Source organism: Aotus nancymaae, unplaced genomic scaffold (genome assembly GCF_030222135.1).
Source record: "Aotus nancymaae isolate 86718 unplaced genomic scaffold, 86718_ANA_hifiasm-v0.15.2.pri h1tg000014l, whole genome shotgun sequence".
NCBI classification, from domain to species: Eukaryota; Metazoa; Chordata; class Mammalia; order Primates; family Aotidae; genus Aotus; species Aotus nancymaae.
The window spans coordinates 94,501,499-94,524,025 of NW_026988425.1; the positions used below are offsets into that span (position 1 = coordinate 94,501,499).

The 22,527-nt window shown below is 36.5% G+C and overlaps 1 protein-coding gene across 1 annotated transcript in view; it reads left to right on the forward strand.

Moving 5' to 3' along the window:
* The first annotated feature begins 2,399 nt into the window (after positions 1 to 2,399).
* The window catches only part of LOC135274814 (DNA (cytosine-5)-methyltransferase 1-like), a 39,726-nt gene continuing 19,598 nt past the window's right edge, over positions 2,400 to 22,527 (forward strand). The window contains exon 1 of the mRNA XM_064375797.1: positions 2,400 to 2,450. The gene's annotated coding sequence lies outside the window, so the exon portion shown is untranslated. The remainder of the gene's footprint in view (positions 2,451 to 22,527) is intronic.

The window sequence follows — 22,527 nt, forward strand, 5'->3', positions numbered from 1 at the left end:
AATGTTCATAGCAGGTTTATTTATTATGGCCAAAACTAAATACAACTTAGATGTTCTATAATGAGGGGGTATTAAGCAAGGTCTTGTACATTTATACCATGGAAGGCTATTCAGCAATGAAATTGAATAATTCCTGATATACACAACAACTTGGATAAATGTAAAGGCAGTTACACCAAGTGAATAAAGCCAATCCCAAAAGTTTACATATTGTATGAGTCCATTTATATAAGATTCTGAAATGACAGAATATACACAGATGAAGAAATGATTAGTGATTTCAATTGCTATTGACTGGGGTGAGGATCAGGGTGTTAGAGGGAGGTGGATGTGGTTTAATAGGTCAATATGAGAAATCCTTGTGTGGTGATGCAACTGTTCTGTATCAAATGTGATATGATTTGGCTGTGCCTCCCCACTCAAATCTCAGCTTGAATTGTCTCTCTCAGAATTCCCACATGTTGTGGGAGGGATTCAGTGGGAGGTAATTGAATCATGGGGGGCCATTCTTTCCCATGCTATTCTCATGTTAGTGAATAAGTCTCCACCTTCCCCAGCCATGTGGAACTGTATGTCCAGTTAAACTTCTCTTTTGTAAATTTCCCAGTCTTGAGTGTGTCTTCATCAGCAGGTGAAAATGGACTAATACAGTAAGTTGGCACTAGTAGAGTGGGGTATTGCTGAAAAGATAACCAAAAATGTGGAAGTGACTTTGGAACTGGGTAAGGGGCAGAAGTTGGAACAGTTTGGAGGGCTCGGAAGAAGACAGAAAAATGTGGAAAAGTTTGGAGACTCCTAGAGATTATTTGTTGAATGGCTTTGACAAAAATGCTGATAGTGATATGAACAATAAGGTTCTGGCTGAGACGGTCTCAAATGGAGATGAGGAACTTGTTGGGAACTGTGGCAAAGGTGACTCTTTTTATGTTTTAGCAAAGAGACAGGCAGCATTTTGCCCCTGCCCTAGAGATTTGTGGAACTTTGAACTAGAGAATGATAATGTAGGGCATCTGGTGGAAGAAATTTCTAAGCAGCAAAGCATTCAAGAGGTAACTTGAGTACTGTTAAAATAATTCTATTTTAAAAGGGAAATAGAGCATAAAAGTTTGGAAAATTTGCAGCCTGATGATGCAGGAGAAAAGAAGAATCAATTTTTTGAGGAGAAATTCAAGACAGCTGCAGAAATATGCATAACTAGCAAAGGGCCAATGTTAATCCCCAAGATCATGGGAAAAATGTCTCCAGACCATGTCAGAAAACTTCACAGCAGCCAGTCCCATCACAAGCCTGGAGGCCCAGGAGGAAAAAGTGGTTTCATGGGTGGTCCCAGTGTCCCTGTGCTGTGTGCAGCCTAGGGACTTGGTGCCCAGTATCCCAGCCACCCAGCTGTGGATGAAAGAGGCTAACATACAACTCAGGTTGTGGCTTCAGAGGGTGGAATCCCTAGTCTTGACAGTTTCCACATGGCGTTGAGTGTGCAGATGCACAGAATTCAAGAATTGATGTTTGGGAAGCTCCACCTAGATTTCAGAATATATGGAAATGCCTGGATGTCCAAGCAGAAGTTTGCTTCAAGGGCGGGGCACTCACAGGGAACCTCTGCTAGGGCAGTGCAGAAGGGAAATGTGGAGTTGGAATCCCCACACAGATATCCTACTGGGGCACCATCTAGTGGAGCTGTGAGTAGAGGGCCATCATCCTCCAGACCCCAAAATGGTAGAACCACCAACAGCTTGCCCCATTTACCTGGAAAAGCCACAGACACTCAATACCAGATCATGAAAGCAGCTGGGAGGGGGAATGTACCCTGCTAAACCACAGGGGTGGAGCTGCCCCAGAGCATAGGGACCCACCTCTTGCATCAGCATGACCTTGATGTGAGACCTGGAGTCAAAGTAGTTCATTTTGGAACTGTAAAATTTGACTGCCCTGCCGAATTTTGGAATTGCATATGGTTTATGACCCCTTTGTTTTTCATAATTTCTCCCATTTGAAACAGCTGTATTTACCCCAATGCCTATACCTCCATTATATCTAGAAAGTAATTAACTTGCTTTTAAATTTACAGGCTCATAGGTGGAAGGGACTTTTCTCAGATGAGATGTTGGACTGTGGACTTTTGAGTTAATGCTGAAATGAATTAAGACTTTGGAGGACTGTTGCGAAGGTATGATTGGTTTTGAAATATGAGGACACGAGATTTGGGAGGGGCTGGGCGGAGTGATATGGTTTGGCTATGCCCCTGCAGGGACCCAGGGGGAGATAATAGAATCATGGGGGCCAGTCTTATCTGTGCTATTCTCATTATAGTTCATAGGTCTCAAGAAATTTGATGAGTTTATTAAGGGTTTCTGCTTTTGCTTCCTCCACATTTTCTCTTGCTGCCACCATGTAAGAAGTACCTTTTGACTCCCATCATGATTCTGAGGCCTCTACAGCCACATGGAACTGTAAGTCCAATTAAACCTCTTTTTGTTTCCAGTTTCAGGTATGTCTTTATAAGCAGTGTGAAAATGGACGAATACAAGAGATAACAGCAGATACTTAAATCTGTGCATGTGATAAACTTGCATAGAATTAAAAACATGCACAAACACATACTCAAGGACATTAATAAAATTGGGGGAATCTTAGTAAGATTGGTAGAGTGTATCAAGGTTAATATGTTGATTGCAAAATTGTAGTTGAGTTTTATGAGATGTTAGCTTTGGAGAAAATCAGCCAAAAGATACACAGGATCACCGAATGCCTTTATAATTTCTTACAATACCACATGAATCTACAGTTATCTTAAAATAAAAAGTCTAATAATGTATTAAAGTCTGTCAGGATTTAATGCACAATAAATATGTTTTTAGATAGAAAGAACCTGAAGGGATAGTTCTCCTACAATAAATACTGAATAATAGTCTCATTCAATCCAGCAATATCACTACTGTGTATCTACCCAAAGGAAAGGAAATCGTTATACCAAAAAGACACCAGCACACATGTGTTTCTTGTAGCCTATTCATAATAGCAAAGATACGGAGTATTTTAATATTGGATAAAGAAAATATGGTATGTGTTTGTGTATGTTGTAGAGAAGAATGTGTGTGAGTGCATGTTTGTGTGTAGAGTTTGTGTCTGTGTGTGTCTGTGTGTGTGTACACACACACACTATGGTTACCACTCAGCCATTTAAAAAGAAGAATAAACTCACATATTTTGTGGCAATATGGATAGAACTAGAGGCCATTATCTTAAGTGAAATAACTCAGAATGTCAAAATACCACATTTTCACTTGTAAGCGAGAGCTAAACGATGTGCACACATGAACATAAATGGTGGAGAAATTGACAGTGAAGAAGCGGAAAGTAGGTGGGTGGGAGATGAAAAATTACTTAATGGGTACAATGTAGGCTGTTTGGGAGATGGGTACACTAAAAGCCCTTAGTATAATTAAGATACAATAAATAAAGATATAAAACACTGATGAATCATAAAACTCATCATTGTAAAGATATTGGAGCATATCTTTACAATATTGTAAAGATATTGGAACATATCTTTACAATATTGTAAAGATACCTGTTTTTCTGAATTGATTGTAGATTTAATATCATTCCAATCAGAACCTAAGCAGGTCTTTTTGCACGAGCTGATTCTAAAATGTTTATGAAAAGACCAAAAAGCAGATATGCCTCAGACAATCTTAAGCAAGAACAGTACATTTGTAGGACTATAGCAATTAAGACTACCTGATTTACAGCAAAGTGGGCATGCAGTAGAGAACAGATATCTTTCTAATTAGTTTTTTATGATTTATTGGCTATCCATTTAAATATGAATTGATTGCTATCTCAAAACACACACAACAGAAATCACTGTTCTATATTTTAATCCTGACAGTAATTAATGGGTGTGTTAACTTTGGGCAGAAGTCATACTTCACACTCATTATTTGTGTACTTTTCTTCATGTCTATTATATGTCATATTATGTTACATAAATTTGTAAAATTTTACATATTTATGTAGTGATAGTATATATATTATGTAGTAAATATTTAGCATGAAATATTAGAATACACTAAAAAAAATCCTTGTAGATTTATTTATACATTGGTGGCACTAATGTCCTATCTATAACACATCCATGCGTTTTCTTCTGAAATTTTACACAACCCACCTATATTAGCACATTAGGGCTATTATAAGAAATATTGCATATTAGGTGGCTTAAGCAACAGGAATTAATTTTTCACAGTTCTGGAGTTTGGAAGTTCAAGACCAAGGTGTCACCAAGTTTGGCTTCTTTTGAGGTCTCTCTCATTGGCTTGCAAATGGCTATCTCATTATTGTGTTCTCATCAGGCCTTTTCTCTGTCACTGACATCCCTGGTGTCTCTCTTTCTTCTGATGAGGACGCCAGTCATATTGAATTAGGGCTTCATCCTTATGACATTATTTAACCTAAATTATCTTTTAAAAGGCTCTACCACCAAATATAGTCACATTGGTGATTAAGGCTTCTGCATGTGAATTTTAGTTTGAGAAGATGAAGGGGAAGGCATAGTTTAGTCCACAGCTGGACCAATTCTGATTTTAGGACCAGCCATGTGACTTGCTTTGCCAAATGGGAGATGAGAAGACATAATTTGAAGCCATGAACCTTGATTCCACTATGAAAATATAAATGAGGAAATAGCAAGCCATTAATCCATCTAAGAATATAATGAGAAGTTTCAGTAATACAAGCAGTAAAAAAAAAGTCATATAATATATTCCTACAGACTGAAAAAAAATGAGATATAAAGAGAAAGAATATAAAGTGACACACATATCCTCATGACCTTCTTTGGCTTTCACCAAGTTTAGGGTCAGGGATAGTTTATTGGATAGCTTGAAAGGAATGTCAAGGACAGAGGGGTTAGGAAATCTTATTTTCTGGAAGAAAATCACTTCATGGGCTGACCCATATCATCTTACAGACAGTCATGTTAAGATAAGGTAGACCACATCAAGTCAATGAAGATGTATTAAGTATACACCACATGCCTAGATCTCCACCAGACATTTTTAAAAGCATATGGAAGATTATGTATTCTCTCTGCTTTCAATGAATGCACCATCATTTTGGAAGAAAGAAGACTACATTCATCAGACAACAGTACTCCAACAGTGGACACAGATGGTCAGATTTAAGAGTCATCTAATTAGTCATAAAGAAGCAGTATCTGTTTTTGCTCCAAAGTGTTGTGATGAAAACTTTAAGCTTGACATTCAAAAAATAATTCCTTGCCAAAAATCTTATTGCAATATGTTTTAAAGTGTATTTGTACATAAATATTTCATGTCACTTTACATCAATAAAGCCAAATGCCACCAAGATTTCCAGCCTCCCTTCTATCAGACAACATGTTTATATGTATGGAAACTGACTTTGCATTAACCACCAAATACGTATGTGTCTACAAGCTTCTTAAGAAAACTATTCACTAGCCCGGCATGGTGGCTCACGCCTATAATCCCAACACCTTGGGAGGCTGAGGCAGGTGGATCACGAGGTCAAGAGATAGAGACCATCCTGGCCAAAATGGTGAAACTCCATCTCTACCAAAAATACGAAAGTTAGCTGGGTGTGGTGGTCTGTGTAGTCCCAGCTACTCGGGAAGGTGAGGCAGGAGAATTGCTTGAACCCCAGAGGCGGAGGTTGCAGTGTGCCAAGATTGCACCTCTGCACTCTAGCCAGGCAATAGAGCAAGACTCCATCAAAAAAAAAAACAAGAAAGAAGGACAGAAAAAAAAGAAAGAAAGAAAGAAAGAAAGAAAGAAAGAAAGAAAGAAAGAAAGAAAGAAAGAAAGAAAGAAAGAAAGAAAGAAAAGAAAAGAAAAGAAAAGAAAGAAAAGAAAGAAAAGAAAGAGGAAAGGGAAAGGAGGGGAGGGAAGGGAAGGGAAGGGGAGGAAGGAAGGAAGGAAGGAAGGAAGGAAGGAAGGAAGGAAGGAAGGGAGGTAGGTATTCACAAATAGAAACAAAGGCAATTACATGATATACTTGGGTGATTTTCTGATATTATCATTGATTTGAGAGGAATAACTGGCTTAGATGTTTTCATGTTTCTCCATGGCCTTAGTCAAAAAATTCAGATATGCAGGCCAATTCTCCCTCTTATGCATGGTTTTAAAGCAGAGTGAAAAATGTACTTGGTGCTTTGCTCTTCATAGCTAAGAGATGTATAGAGTGTGCTGAAGGGGTTGAGTTCAGGGCACATTTCACTACATATTATGAAACACTTAAAAGATAATAACAATTTCAATTATATCCAGTCAGGCAGCAATACTCAAAAGTGATTTTAGCAAAATCTCCTTCCTACTCTTCCAAATAAGCTGTGTTTTTTTCATCTACAGATGTATTTTTCAAAGTGTAGCTGCAATTTTCCATAGACATGTAAGTTTTTCTTAGAGCACAGAGCTCTGAGGCAGGCCTGTATATTCAATTTGTTAACAATTCATGTTCTTTCCTTCCCCAACATTTTTTTTTTTTTTTTTTTTTTTGAGTCAGAGTCTTGCCCTGTCATTCAGGCTGGAGCGCAATGGCATGACTCTGCTCACCTCAACCTCCACCTCCTGAGTTCAAGCGATTCTCCTGTCTCAGCCTCCCAAGTAGTTAAGATTACAGGCACATGCCACCATGCCTGGCTAATTTTTGTATTTTTAGTAAAGACAGGGTTTCGCCATGTTGGCCAGGTCTTGAGCTCCTGACCTCAGGTGATCCACTCACCTCAGCCTCTCAAAGTGCTAGGATTACAGGCATGAGCCACTACGCCTGGCCCACTTTTTTATTTACTACTGTAAAGATCTTTGTTTAATCATCCTCCATCCTCCACCATTGTTTTGCTTTCTCGAGTTTCTCCGTCTTTCTCCTTCATTTATTGGTGTTGCTTTACTGTCTTTTTTCTCTCCTCCCCTCATCCTTGTCCTTCTCTCTTCTTCCTGCTCTTCTTCACACACAGCCACAAGAATCTTTTTGTTCTGCTGTCTCTAGAGCCAGATGTTAGTTAAGAAGTTTGTTCTCCCTATACAGTGTGATCTGAGAAAGAAATGGAAGCTACTCATGAGCAAATAATAGCTCTGCAGTGGCAGCAGTTCTAACTGTCCAGATGATCTGTGGACAGGTGATCAAGGCTGGGCCCCTAACAGCACCCTATTCATATTTGCTAAGGTTGAGGCAAGGGACATGAACCAGGCTAAATAGAATCTTACTCTGTGTTGATATTCACTCAGGAAGGCTGGCAAAATATTAAAGATATATTAGGAAAAGTGATGGATTAGTCTCAAACATTTTGGAAGGCTGAAAGGTTTTATTGGGGCAAGCCAAAGGTGCTGGCCAGTCCATTAAGTTAGGGAGAAACTTAATTGGCTTTCCCAATTAAGTTTGTTACCCCACATCCCCTCATCTCTACTCTAACTATTTATTAGCCACATCCCCTCATCTCTACTCTAACTGTTTATTAGAGTAGAGATGAGGGGATGTGGGGTAAACAGAGTTAATTATCATTGACCTGACAATTCCATTTCTAATAATTCACTCTAAAGATATACTCACTCTGTATAGAATTTGTATATGTGAAATATCTTAAACAGTAAAATATTTTAAATAGCCTAACCAAACTGAAATAGTGGTCAAGAGCAAATTGTTAAACTATGGTATGTCATTAGTGAAAATATAACACAATATTTTAAAAATGAAACAAACATATATAAAATTATGTGGAATAAAATATCCATTATAATAGGAATAAATCTAGGTAAGGAAGCAAATGGTCTGTCCATTAAAAACCACAAAATATCACCTCAGCCCAAAATCTCCTTAAACTGATAAGCAATGTTAGCAAAGTCTCAGGATACAAAATCAATGTGCAAAAATCACAAGCATTCCTATACACCAATAACAGACTAACAAAGAGCCAAATCAAGAGTGAATTCCCATTTATAATTGTTACAAAGAGAATAAAATTCTAGGAATACAACTGACAAAGGATGTAAAGGACCTCTTCAAGAAGAACTACAAACCACTGTTTAAGGAAATAAGAGAGGACATAAACAGATAGAAAAACATTCCATGCTCATGGTTAGGAAGAATCAATATTGTGAAAATGACCATACTGACCAAAGTAATTTATAGATTCAGTGCTAACCCCATCAGACTGCCCATGATCTTCTTCACAGAACTGGAAAAAAAAAGACCTTAAACTTCATATGGAACCAAAAGAGATCCCACATGGTGAAGACAATCCTAAGCAAAAAGAACAAAGCTGCAGGCATCACGCTACCTGACTTCAACTATACTACAAGGCTACAGTAATCAAAACAGCACGGTACTGGTATCGAAACAGAGATATAGACCAATGGAACAGAACAGAGGCCTCGGAGGCAATGCCACACATCTACAACCATCTGATCTTTGACAAACCTGACAAAAACAAGCAATGGGGAAAGGATTCCCTGTTAAATAAATGGTGCTGGGAAAACTGGCTAGCTATGTGCAGAAAGCAGAAACTGGACCTCTTCCTGGCACCTTACACTCAAATTAACTCCAGATGGATTAAAGACTTAAACATAAGACCTAACACCATAAAAACTCTGGAAGAAAACCTAGGCAACACCATTCAGGACATAGGCATAAGCAAGGACTTCATAACTAGAACATCAAAAGCATTGGCAACAAAAGCCAAAATAGACAAATGGGATCTAATTAAACTCCAGAGCTTCTGTACAGCAAAGAAACAATCATTAGAGTGAACTGGCAACCACAGAATGGGAAAAAATATTTGCAATCTACCCATCTGACAAAGGGCCAATATCCAGAATCTACAAAGAACTAAAACAAATTTACAAGAAAACAAACCCATTCAAAAGTGGGCGAAGGATATGAACACACACTTTTCAAAAGAAGACATATATGAGGCCAACAAACATGAAAAAAATGCTCATCATCACTGGTCATTAGAGAAATGCAAATCAAAACCAAATTGAGATACCATCTCACGCCAGTTAGAATGATGATCATTAAAAAATCTGGAGACAACAGATGCTAGAGAGGATGTGGAGAAACAGGAATGCTTTTACACTGTTGATGGGAGTGTAAATTAGTTCAGCCATTGTGGAAGACAGTGGCGATTCCTAATGGATCTAGAAATAGAAATTTCATTTGATCTAGCAATCCCATTACTGGGTACATATCCAAAGGATTATAAATAATTCTATTATAAAGACACATATATTCATTATAAATGCACACGTATGTTCATTGCAGCACTGTTTACAATAGCAAAGACCTGCAACCAGCCCAAATACCAATTAGTGATAGACTGGACAAGGAAAATGTGGTACATATACACCATGGAATACTATGCAGCCATAAAAAATGATGAGTTTGTGTCCTTTGTAGGGCTATGGATGAACCTGGAAACCATCGTTCTCAGCAAACTGACACAAGAACAGAAAATCAAACAGCACATGTTCTCACTCATAGGTGGATGTTTAACAATGAGAACACATGCACACAGGGAGGGGAGCATCACATACTGGAGTCTGTTTGGTGGGTGCTAGGGGAGGGACAGTGGAGGGGTGGGGAGGTTGGTGAGAGATAACACGGGAGGAAATGCCAGATATAGGTGACAGGGGGATGGAGGCAGCAAAGCACCTTGCCATGTATGTACCTATGCAACAATCCTGCATGATCTGCACATGTACCCCAGCACCTAAAGTACAATAAAAAGAAAATTAATGAAAGAAATTTAAAAAGACACAAATAAATGGAGAAATATCTCATGATAATTGATTAGAAGAATTAGTGTTGTGAAAATGTCTATATTACTCAAAATGATCTACAGATTCAACACAACTCCTATCAACATTCCAATGGCAATTTTAATAGAAATAAAACAAAAATTTAAAATTCATATGAAACTATAGAACATCCTGAATAGTTAAATCAATCTTGAATTAGAAGAAAAGAGCTAGAAGCATTACACTACCTGATTTGAAAATGCATTACAAAGCTACAGTAATGATAACTGTACAGTTCTTATATAAGAATAGACATATTGAATAATGAACTAGAGTAGAAAGCCCAGAAATAAACCTACATATATGTGGCTCAATGATCTTTAAAATAACACCAAGAATACAAAAGAGAAAAAGATGGTCTCTTCAATAAATGATGTTTGGAAAATGAGATATCCACATACAAAAGAATGAAATTGAAACCCTATATCACACCAGACACAAAAATCAACTCAATGTGGATTAAAAACTTAAATGTTTAACATGAGACTCAAGAAGAAAACCAAGGAAAATGCTCCTTTGACATTGTTCTAGGCAACAATTGTATGCATATGACACCAAAAGCACAGTCATCCAAGAAAAAATAGACAAATGAGATTGCATCAAACTAAAAAGCTTCTCTGCAGTAAACAGTCAAAAAAAAAAATGAAAGGCAACCTACAGAATGGAAGAAAATATTTGCAATCTATACATCTGATAGAGGGTTAACATCCAAAACATGTAAGGAACACATACAACTCAGTAGCAAAATATAACAACAACCTGATTTTGAAATATGCAAAGGAGCTATGAAAACACAGACACTTCTCTAAAAAAGACAAACAAATGGCCAACAGGAATAGGAAAAGGCTCTCAACATCACTAATTGTTGTGGAAATGTACATCAAATCCTTAATGAGGTATCACCTCATACTTGTTAGAGTGGTTGTTACCCCTGGGATTTTCCTTCAAGGGGCTGACGCTCATTCTGCAGAGTTTAATAATAGTCTTTTCTTGATCTCCCAGAATGCATCAACAAATTTCTTTTCCAAATAATCAAAATCATATCCCTGTTGTAAGTAGTTTGTTTGCTTGCTTGTTTGTTTGTTTGTTTTGAGATGGAGTCTCACTCTGTTGCCCAGGCTGGAATGCAGTGGCACAATCTGGGCTCACGGCAACCTCTGCCTCCCCAGTTCAAACAATTCTCCTGCCTCAGCCTCTGGGGTAGCTGGGATCACAGGCACATGTCACCATGCCCAGCTAATTTTTGTATTTTAGTAGAGATGGGGCTTTCACCATCTTGGCCAGGCTGATATCGAACTCCTGGCCTCAAGTGATCTAACCCCCTCAGCCTCCCAAAGTGCTGGGATTACATGTGTGAGCCACCATGCCCAGCCTGTAAAAACTCTTAAAACTTGTTTGTCTGTTAAAATATATAAATATATTTCAGTTAGGTTGTCCAGTTATGACACGAAAAAACAAAATCAAGCAGAAATGGCAAGCATAATCATTATTGCCAGGAAAAATCTCCCTGATTTCAGAAATGTTAAATATCTGGGAATATGTATGTATGTATGTGCAATTATTTATGTACACATATGCTTGATTATATATACAGCATATTCCTGGAGGTATGAGAGAGAGTGGTAATAAGGATTTTCCCTAAGGAAGGAGACAGATATTTTGGAGACAGAAAAGTTGAAGGGAGTATTATTTTTTTTATCTTATATCCTACATGTTAATTGAATTTTATTCTGTGAACAAATACTACCTTTTCAAACATAATTTTTGAATATTAATTAAAATTTGACTTTTATTGATTTATTCTCTTGGGTTAAGGCAATACTTTTTAAGGGATACTATATTAGAGTTCTTCAGAGAAATATAACCAATAGGCTATATATCAAGAAATATTTATTTTAAGGAATTGGCACATGTGCTTGTGATGGGCTGGCAAATTTGAAGTCTGTAGGCCATGCCAGCAGGCAAGAAACTCTAGTAGGGTTTCTATGTGGCAGTCTTGAAGCAAAAGTTCTTCTTCTGCAGGAAACTTCAATCTTTGTTCTTAAAGCATTCAACTGATTGGATGAAGCAGGCTAGGGAGGATAATTGGCATCTACTGATCATAAATGTTAAAGTCTACTGATCATAAATGTTAATCACATCTGAAAAATATCTTCACAGCAACATCTAGACTACTGTTTGACCACACATGTTGGCACCATAGCTAAGCTATGTTGACTCATAATGTTATTACAGATAGTATATGGACAACTAAGTGTGTACAACTGATTTGAAAGGAACTATTAATAAATTTTTGAAACAGTTACATATTATACTTCTTTCTACATGTACTTGAAAAAACATAACTAAAGTATTAAATCTAAGATGTCAAGCAGATTACTGCCAAGAATAATTCCAAGTCTATTTAAGATAAAATAAAGGTGTTAGTTAATTAAGTAATAGTACAAGTGGTATGTGGTAAAAAGTTGGAAACGGTGCTAAAATGACTCAATTTTGAAAAACTTTGGCCTAACACCTGTACTCTTACAAATAAAGATATCCTTTAATAATGAAACATACAGATAATTTTCCAGGAGTGGATTTTGATGCATGAAAGCTGTATGGTAAGGATAGCAAAAAAAGACTGTCTTAGTTCATTCTAGCTGCTATAACAAAATACCATAAACTAGGTGACTTATAAATAAAAGAAATTTATTTCTTGTAATTCTGGAGGCTGAAAACTTCAAGAATGAGATACCAGAAGATTCAGTATATTATGAGGGCATATTTTCTGGTTCATGGTTGACACTTTTTCATTATGCCCTCACACAGTGCAAGGAACTAGCTAGGTCTCTGTGTTCTCTTTTTATAAGGGCATTAAAGTAATTCATGAAGGCCCCAGCTTCATGATCTAATTAATCACTCACAGAATCTCCACATACTAATACCATCAATTCTTATCACATACTTTGCTTTCAGTTTTGTTTCTTCCATAGTCGTTTTTTTTTTCTTTCTAGTTTTAGGTTAAGGAGAAATATATGAGAAGAAAAATAGTTTTTAAGTGAGATGCATCATTTAAGATTACAGGAGGAAATAAATAAATCCTGATATGGTTTGGCTGTGCTCCTACCAAAATCTCATCTTGAATTCCCATGTGTTGTGGGAGGGACCTGGTGGGAGGTGACTGAATCATGGGAGCGAGTCTTTCCCATGCTGTTCTCATGATAGTGAATGAGTCTCACAAGATCTAATGGTCTTAAAAGGGGCAGTTGCCCTGCACAAGCTCTCTCTTTGCCTACTGCCATCCATGTAAGATGTGACTTTCTCCTCTTTGCCTTCCTCAAATGATTGTGGGTCCTCCCCAGCCATGTGGAACTGCAAATCCATTAAACCCCTTTATCTTCCCAGTCTCATGTGTGTCTTTATCAGCAGCATGAACAAAGACTAATACAGATGCTGAGAAGCAGTAGGCTAATTGCAGGGGGTTCATGATATTCGAGTGAATGTTATCGACTGTTCACATAATGAGCAATACTTGGGTGGAAACACAGACTATTCAACCACAGTCATGGAAGAGAAGGCAGAGTAAAAACATGATGATGCAAGTCAGTATGCAGAGTTGGAGGTGTGAAGACAACATCGTTTCTTTGGGTTGCTCAGATTTTTTTGGGAAAATTAGAAATAAAATCAGCTAAGAGTTAAGATGAGGAAGAGTTAGTCTAGGCATTTGAGATGAGACAAAATGGGCAAATAGTTTTCTTGTAAGTAGAAGAATGAGTGGACACTCTGCCTTTACTTCTATAACTGTGGTTATGTAGTTCATGCTCTTACTCAAGTCTGGCCCATCCTGTGACCAGTGGATATCATCAACTCTTACATCAAGAATCTCCTGCAGCTAGACCATTGCTCCTCAACATCTTCAATGTCTTCTTCTCCACTGGGTAATGGTTTTGCAGATAATCCTGAGGACTACTGAAGATTTATGATCATAAATTTAAAATGAGAGCAATAATTGAATGTTTTTCTCTAACCACATTCAGCTAGTTGGAGGCAAGTAGCTAGTGGATAGAAATTTGGATTTTAGAAGATCACTATTTTGCTGACTGAGTACAACTGATAGAGAGAAAAGCAAAGGAGTTAGCTGGTTCTCTACTTCAGGTCCTCTCAGCTAATCATCATCAATGCTTCCTGCTACCCTGGCAACACACTGCTTGTATGCACGTGCATGCGCACATACACACACACACACATCAGATAAACATAGCACATGTCACAAATTGCTGTATGCTTGAGCGTACTATGTACAAGCATCTCAAAGTTTTTGAACTGTGTTAAGATGAACTCTCATGAAGGAGGCAACGATACAGCATATGCTGACAAATCAAAATAGCTTTTGATCAGCTCATGGAAACCGTAGAAACCAGGTAACAGATATGAGTTCAAGTATCCAAATTTCATGCTGTGAGAATAATTTCTGATGCAGTAATTATATCGAAACTCTACCACTTATAAGAATCGAAATATTAGTCAATCCAATTTGATATGAGGTTTATAAATATATAAATATGTTTTGATGGAAGAATATAAACTATAAATTTTAGAAGCTGATACACCGTGTGTGGTGTAAACACAATTTGAGCACTGCATCTAGTTGCTAATGCTACAATATTATTCCTAAGCTGTCTTTCTGATTAGTTTCTCATTTACTTAAATCATTCATGATCATTATGTTTTACTTAATTTATTTGAGAAAAAAGAATGATGTGATGTGAATATTTTAGCATTACTAGTAAAACCAAAGTAACAATTTAGTCTTTCAAGTGCCTGTTTATTGGTATTTACTTACACAAGTAGGAAAATCAAAGAATAACATCTGTTGAAACATCTTCCAATTTATATGATCCCCTTTATGAAGTTGCTTCCCCCCTCCATACTCCCTGCCTATGATTTGGATATCAAGAAAAAGGCAGAGAGAATACAATTAAGAGATATTGACTTAAGGTAATTGCTGGCAGACAAGAAGAGAACAGAGAAGTACCCTTTAAGGCCCCACGAAGAAAAGAAGATGGTGAAAGAGGTCGACTCATGTCCTCATTTTTCCTTTCTGGAAAAATCCTAATGGGCACGGTGGATCTTGAGAACAGGAGAGAGGATAGCGACACATTTTATCCAGGATACCCTGGGAAGGCTATAAGTCTCTAGAGCAGGAGTCAGCCAATGTCTATGAAGGGCCAGATAATTTTAGGGTTTGTGATCCAGGTGATCTCTGTCCCAACTACTCAACTTTATGCTCCTAGCATGAAAGCAGCCATAGATAACATATAAATGAATGTGTGGCTGTGTTCAAATACAACACTTTTTCACATCAGGTGGCAGGCAGATTTGGCCTATAGGCTACGGTTTGCATACCCCCGTTCTAATGAAAAACTTGCATGTGGCCACGTTTAACATGGCATGTCAGGAATCATAAAGTGTTGGCAGCAGGAAGTGATTAGAAAGATTGCCTAAGGTTGCCCTCTCCTCTGGCTCCCCACTAACTGTGGTGACCTAAAGAGGTTTCAATAGTTTTCTTAAAACCTCCTGAAAAGATACAGTGGACCTTCAGAAGAATACAGGATTAGGATAAACAGAATACTATGAGTACGGATTTTATGACTGGTGGCAAAAGGTGGTTTCCATGTATTTCAATAATGGATGTCAGCACAATGCCCAAGCATCCGTTGACTCACCACAGTAATCACTAGTTCATAGACTCTATACAATTAGTCACACAACAGCAGAGGTCAAAGAAAATCACCTGATTCCACAGACCTTGTGTCCTGACACCGCCATAGGGGCACATAAACCCCATTTCATATTACCAGAAGGCATATTGGCAAACAGCTGAGGATGACAGAAAAAAACATTTGAGAAGTCAAATCATCCCAGAGAGAATAAATTTCCAAGTTAACTGGAAAAAAAAGGACTTAAACTGCTGGATTTGAATGAGTTTACTGTATTGTAAATTAACAAGTGAGGTGTGGCTGGGAGGACACAGGGACTCTGTTTCACTCTATAGGGTCAAGGCATTGTAAAGATCACCTAAATTATAGGAGGTAAAGAAACCCTTTTATTTGAATAGATAAGTATCAAAAATAAATATTTAACCCTACTACACATTATTTCACATGTGCTATTTCTTGTTTCTAGAAAACTGATTTTGTGAAGAAGAGATGTTAGTTCAATGCCTATACTGGCAATTGCGCACCCTTCCTATATATCAAGATAGAAAACCAATCCCAATGCAATTTTCATCTTTAAGTCAAAGATTGTTATGTGGCCTGAATTCTAACAGGAAGAGAGAAACCATACAAATAGTGCGGTCCCACAGAAAAATGTTTTAAAAATTCAAATAGCTGGTTTTACTTGTAATGTTAGAATTTTGCTTTACCTTAATATTAGTTTGTCTACTTTCAAATTTCAAATGATGAAATGTCAACTTGGGAATACTATAAACGGCTAAAGGGTTTTAAAGTATTTGACTTAAAAAAAAAGTAGGAGGTAAAGAAACCCTTTTATTTAAATAGATAAGTATCAAACATAAATATTTAACCCTACTACACATGATTTCACATAGGATATTTCTTATTTCTAGAAAACTGATTTTGTGAAGAAAAGATGTTAGTTCAATGCCTAGAGGCATACAAGCACTCAGGTTCTGATCTATGGATACTTTCAACATATTCATTAAATCTTACCACTGAATAAAGAATAATGACTGTATTTAAGAGCTCCTTTTAATTAAGGATATAGTTAATTAAAAATAAAAGAATAATCTTAATTGAGACCTCTATTTCCTAATATTTATTCCATTTAACTATCTAATTCCACAGAGTAAAATGTGTTTAATCTTGAGGAAAAAAGATCGATCATCAAACCTTTCTTTTTAAGTTCTGAATTTGGAATTTTCGAGCAACATTTTTTTATTAGATAAATAAAAACAAGTCAATGTATTTATACTTGTTATAGTTTATCTTTTTCTACTATCAAGGAAATCACCAGATCTGTAATAGTTCTCTTCTAAGAGAGTTTTTCAAGGAACAAAACCAAAATCTTCTTGAAGACTTTTCTCTGAGTTTTGAAAAATACTAGTATAATGAAGAGATTATTTTAAGTGTGACTGAGGGGAGAGAAAGAACCAAATCTTTAAGAAGATTACGACCCTTGATACTGGGAAATGGGCTATTGAGAAGTAAATCAAAAGAAAAGGAGAACAATCTAATGCAATCATCCTTTTTCTGAGACAGCAACCTTGCAGAGCTTCTCTAGGGATGTTTCACAATTTCCCAGCTCTTTGTATTTGCCAGTGGCGATAAAAGCCAAGAGAATGGATTGAGAGGGTGGGGAAGAAGTCAATTGTAGATCAGTGGAAGGTGAAGAGGTGTCTGGCAGAGAAAGTAGCATTCACATTTCTATTATCAATTCCCTGCAGGAACAATGCTGGCCTAGATGTCTTTGATACAAATATAACCTAATTTCTGAGTTATTTTTTGAAGAACAGTAAAAGTCACAAAATATAAATAGTGATTGCAATTGATGTATTTCATTTTGTTGTTTCTTTTTCTTGAGTTACAAGAAAAAGGAAGTCAAAAATATGTTTAAATAATCTATATTATTTCTATTCTTTTCTACTTATTCAGGGTTTCCATTAGTATACAGTAAATTTTATGATATATGCTATTAATTACAAGTATTGAAACTCACTTCCTGAACTATCTGTAGTTATATAGAGCTGTTAAGAACAAAAATTTACTAGACCCAAAATGGCTCAAAGACATCTTTTCTGTGTGTTGACTGCAGGGAAAAAGGAGTGAAATCTTGATGTTATTGTACCTATACAGCCTTAAAGTATATCTTTCATTCATTTTATAGTAGTAAGTTTATATAACAAGCAGCAATTTAACCTTCTCAAATCTTTATTTCTTTATCTGTTAAAACCACCCTAAACAGTTATGCAGACTAAAGAAGTTAGTACATGTGAAGACTCTTGAAATGGTTTCAGGCACAAAACAGGTTCCTAATATATCTCATCTTTATTGGTTCATTAAGTGCCCATATGAAGTAGGCAAGGATATATACTGGAATATTTCATACTCTAAATTTCTGAGGCACATTCATGACTAGGTCAGTAGCAGAACTGAAACATGACCAAGTAACCTTGTTACATACCAGCATTCTGTCCCTAATAATGGTTTGTGAGAAGTCCCTTACGTACTTCCTGCCTCGGCCACTGGGAGCCTTTCTACCAGAAACTCAGAACTATTACAGCACTGACTAATGAACAATACCAGCATCATCTGCTGCACATGAAGACTCTCACTGGGCTAGAGGTCTGTATGAGGCACCCTGGCTCCAGTTCCACCATGCTTCTCTTCCCTGACCCATGGTGCTTTACTATTATTCCAGTCATGACCTTGCTTTACTGCTTAGGGAAAAAAATTCTAACAGGTCATAGATAAGCTGCATAGAAAATAGCAGCCTCATAATAAATACGCCATAGAACAAAATGACTGACAGATAATATCCTGCTACAGAAACGAGGTGGATAGGTAACCCATTTGCTAGATTTGTGTGACAACGAGTGTAATTTTTGTGATCTGTTTACGGCAAAAATGTCCAAATCTTCTTCAAAAAATTAGGCAATACAATAAAATAAATGTATGTGCTATGCTAGCACTGTAAGGACAGCTTGACATTTCTTTTCATTTTATGACTAGTGTTTTACAAGTTTCTCTCTAATGTTTTCATAAATCAGTAGCTAAGTATACAAAATTATGATTCTATATCTATAGAAAATCATAGAAACTTTAGGTGATTAACTTCAATATTTTCAAAGTTCATATTTCTTAAATGTTAGTTTAAATTTTAAGCCATCAACAACCTGGGACTTCCAGCTTGCCCCATACATGACACAAGCATACTCCCACCATCAGAGACTTCCCTCATGGAATGAACTGAAGGGATATGGTTGGGCATTGACAGTATCTTGGTAGAGGAAGGAATGCTTATTAAGAGTTAAAGAAAGAGAAAAGAAACATGAAAAATGGCTTAACAGTCAAAGACAGGTTTTTTTTGGAGAATAAATATGAGAAGGGCTTCTGGCTGATCTAGTCAGGAGCATTCTCTCTTACAGACCAAGGATATTTAAGGGTTTAGGGAGGAGAGATTTATCACAGGCTCAGAATGTTTTTGTGGGAAGGAGAGTTTTATTGAGGGGTTGGAATGTCTCTGGTCGGTGGGGAGGTTATCGTGAAACTGGCATCTTTCTGGTCAGAGAGGGGTTTATCTCAGGGTTGGAATGTTTCTGGTCATGCTGACATTAGCCATTAGGCAGTCTGGGGGCTGGATTTAGGCAATTTTTAATCAAGGGGAACTTAAAATGGTGGTGTTTGTCCAAGATAGCAATGTCCTGCTCTGTCAGTCCAGACCCTACAGTTATAAAAAGACAAGGGGTGGCATGTACTTTCTGGCTACTTCCTGCTGAGGTGGGGGCAGAGAGTTTTTTGGTCTCAGATTGACTGGAGGAGTAATGCCATCTGTAGATATTTTTGGGTAGTTGTCTGTGAGATGGTCATGATACTGTCTATTAAAAATCATTGAAAAAGGTTAACAAGGCAGGGTGATAACATTAGTCCTAGGCATATCATTAGGAGAGGGCCCAGGAATGGGATGAACCATGATATGATTTTGTTCCCAAACCAATAATCTATTTGGTCGATTTGATATTCTCTTAGCTTTCTAGCCCTTTCTTTAAGTTTTTCTACAGCGTTTCTTACTAGGCCTAATTGGCTGAGATAGAAGCAACATTCATGGCAATGCTTCTGCTCTGTAAATGCTAACAAGTCAAATACATTTAAGATTGTTTGAATCTGTGTGACTCAGAGGCAAGTAATGGAATAAGAATAGTCAAAAAGAACAGCAGTGTGTGCACTCTAAATATAGTCTTGGTAGCACTGGGCAAGTGAGGCTATTGGGACAATCGAAGTATGTGTCTGAAACCTGAGAACTGATGTGGGTAATACTTACACAGCATGAATAAGACTGAGGTTTGTAACAGAAAAATTGACATCTAGGAGGCAAGAAGAAAAGGGACCCCCTAAAAAATAATCATAAAGATTAAAAGAGAGCCAGAAATTTTTACTGGCATTGAACTAACAGCATTATGCTAATTTTGTAACACAGAATTTTTATCCAAGTTAATTTTTCTTGAATATTATTAGGCTGGGACAAAGTATTTGTTACTTTTGCCACCGAAAGTAATAGCAATTATGTTTGCACCATTAATAATTCAGAGATGTACCAAAGTTTACGGAATATTAGGTTTTAGGATATTAAGTTGCACCTATTGCTGATATATATACATATAGAATAGCGGAATAGCAATAAGATGAAATATATAGATTAATATTTTCAAAAGTAGACATTGTTTCCTGAGATTCAGTTTTCTAACACTGCTAAATATTCTTCCACTTTCAGAAACATTATCCTCAGGAGAGTTGTAGAACAAATATCAAAAACCTAGAACTAGGTTTTATTTTAAACAAGGTTTTAACTACTTGATATTAACTAAAATAAAATCTAGTTTTAAATACCACCTTAAATTCATTATTTTAAATTACTTGGAATTAACTAAAAAGAGAAAAGTTTATATAAATGCCTACATAAAAAAGGAAAAAAAGGCCCCAAACAACCTAAATGTATACCTTAAGGCACTAGAAAAAGAACAAACTAAGCCCTAAGTTAGCAGAGGGAAAGAGATAATAAATATTAGAGCACAAATTAACCAAATAGAGAATAAAAAAAAAAAAACACGCAGAAAAAAATCAATAAAACTGTTTGTTTTTTAAAAAAGATAAATTAAACTGACATAACTTTAGTTAGACTAAGATGACTCAAATTCATAGAATCAATTATAAAAGAGGCAACATTACAACAGATATCTGAGAAATACAAAGACTCATAAGAGACTATAATGAACAAACATATGCCAACAAATTAGATAAGCTGGAAGAAACAGGTAAATTCCTAAAAACACACAACCTATCAAAACGGAATCAAGAAGAAAAATAAAGCTTGAACAGACCAATATAAGAGAAGGAGACTGAATTGGTAATTAAAAATCTTCCAAAAAAGAAAAGCCTAGGATCAGATGGCTTCACAGTTGAATTCTATCAAACATTCAAAGAAAAATTAATACTAATCCTTCTTAAATTCTTTCAAAAAACAAAAAAGAAACACTTCAAAACTTATTTTATGAGCTTACCCACCACAACCAAGTCAGCTTCATCCCTGGGATGCAAAGCTGGTTCAACATATTCAAATCAGTAAGTGTAATTCATCACATACACACAACTAATGACAAAAACACATGATTATCTCAATAAATGAAGAAAAAGTCTTTGATAAAATTCAACATCACTTCATGTAAAAAACTCTTAATAAACTAGGTATTGATGGTGCATATATAAAAATAATAAGAGCCATTTATAACAAATCCACAGCCAATATCTGAATGGGCAAAAGCTGGAAGCACTCCCTTTGAAAACTGGCACAAGACAAGAATGTCCTCTCTCACCAATCCTATTCAACATAGTATTGGAAGTTCTGGCCAAGGCAGTCAGGCAACAAAAGAAATCAAGGAGGTTCAAATGAAGTGAGGAAGTCAAACTGTCTCTGTTTGCAGATGACATGACCCTATATTTAGAAAATCCCATCATCTCAGCCCCAAAACTCCTTAAACTGATAAGCAATTTCAGCAGAATTTCAGAATATGAAATCAATGTGCAAAAATTAAAAGCATTCCTATACACCAACAATAGAAAAGCAGAGAGCCAAATCATGAGTGAACTTCCATTCACAATTGCTACAAAGAGAATAAAATACCTAGGAATACAGCTAACAAGGGATGTGAAGAACCTCTTCAAGGAGAACTACAAACTACCATTCAAAGAAGTAAGACAGGACACAAACAAATGGAAAAATGCTCCTTGTTTGTACATAGGAAGAATCAATATCATGAAAATGATCATACTGCCCAAAGTAATTTACAGATTCAATGCTATTCCCATTAAACTACCATTGACATTCTTCACAGAATTAGAACAAACTACTTTAAATTTCAAAAAGCCTGAATAGCCAAGACAATCCTAAGCAAAAAGAACAAAGCTGGAGACATCATGCTACTCAGCTTAAACTATACTACAAGACTACAGTAACCAAAACAGCATGATACTGGTACCAAAACAGACACAGAGACCAATGGAACAGAACAGAGATCTCAGAAATAAGACCACACATCTACAACCATTTGATCTTCAACAAACCTAACAAAAACAAGCAATGGGGAAAGGATTCCCTACATAATAAATGATGCTAGGAACTGGCAGGAATAGGAATTTTCTATATTCAGAAAATTGAAACTGGGCCCCTTCATTACACCTTATATAGAACTTAACTCAAGATGAATTAAAGACTTAAGTGTAAAATCCAAAACTATAAAACCCTAGAAGAAAATCTAGGCAATACCATTCAGGACATAGGCACAGACAAAGATTTCATGATGAAAACACCAAAAGCAACTGCAACAAAAGCAAAAATTGACAAACTGGACCTAATTAAACTAAAGAGCTTCTGCACAGCAAAAGAAGCTATTATCAGAGTAAACGGAAAACCTACA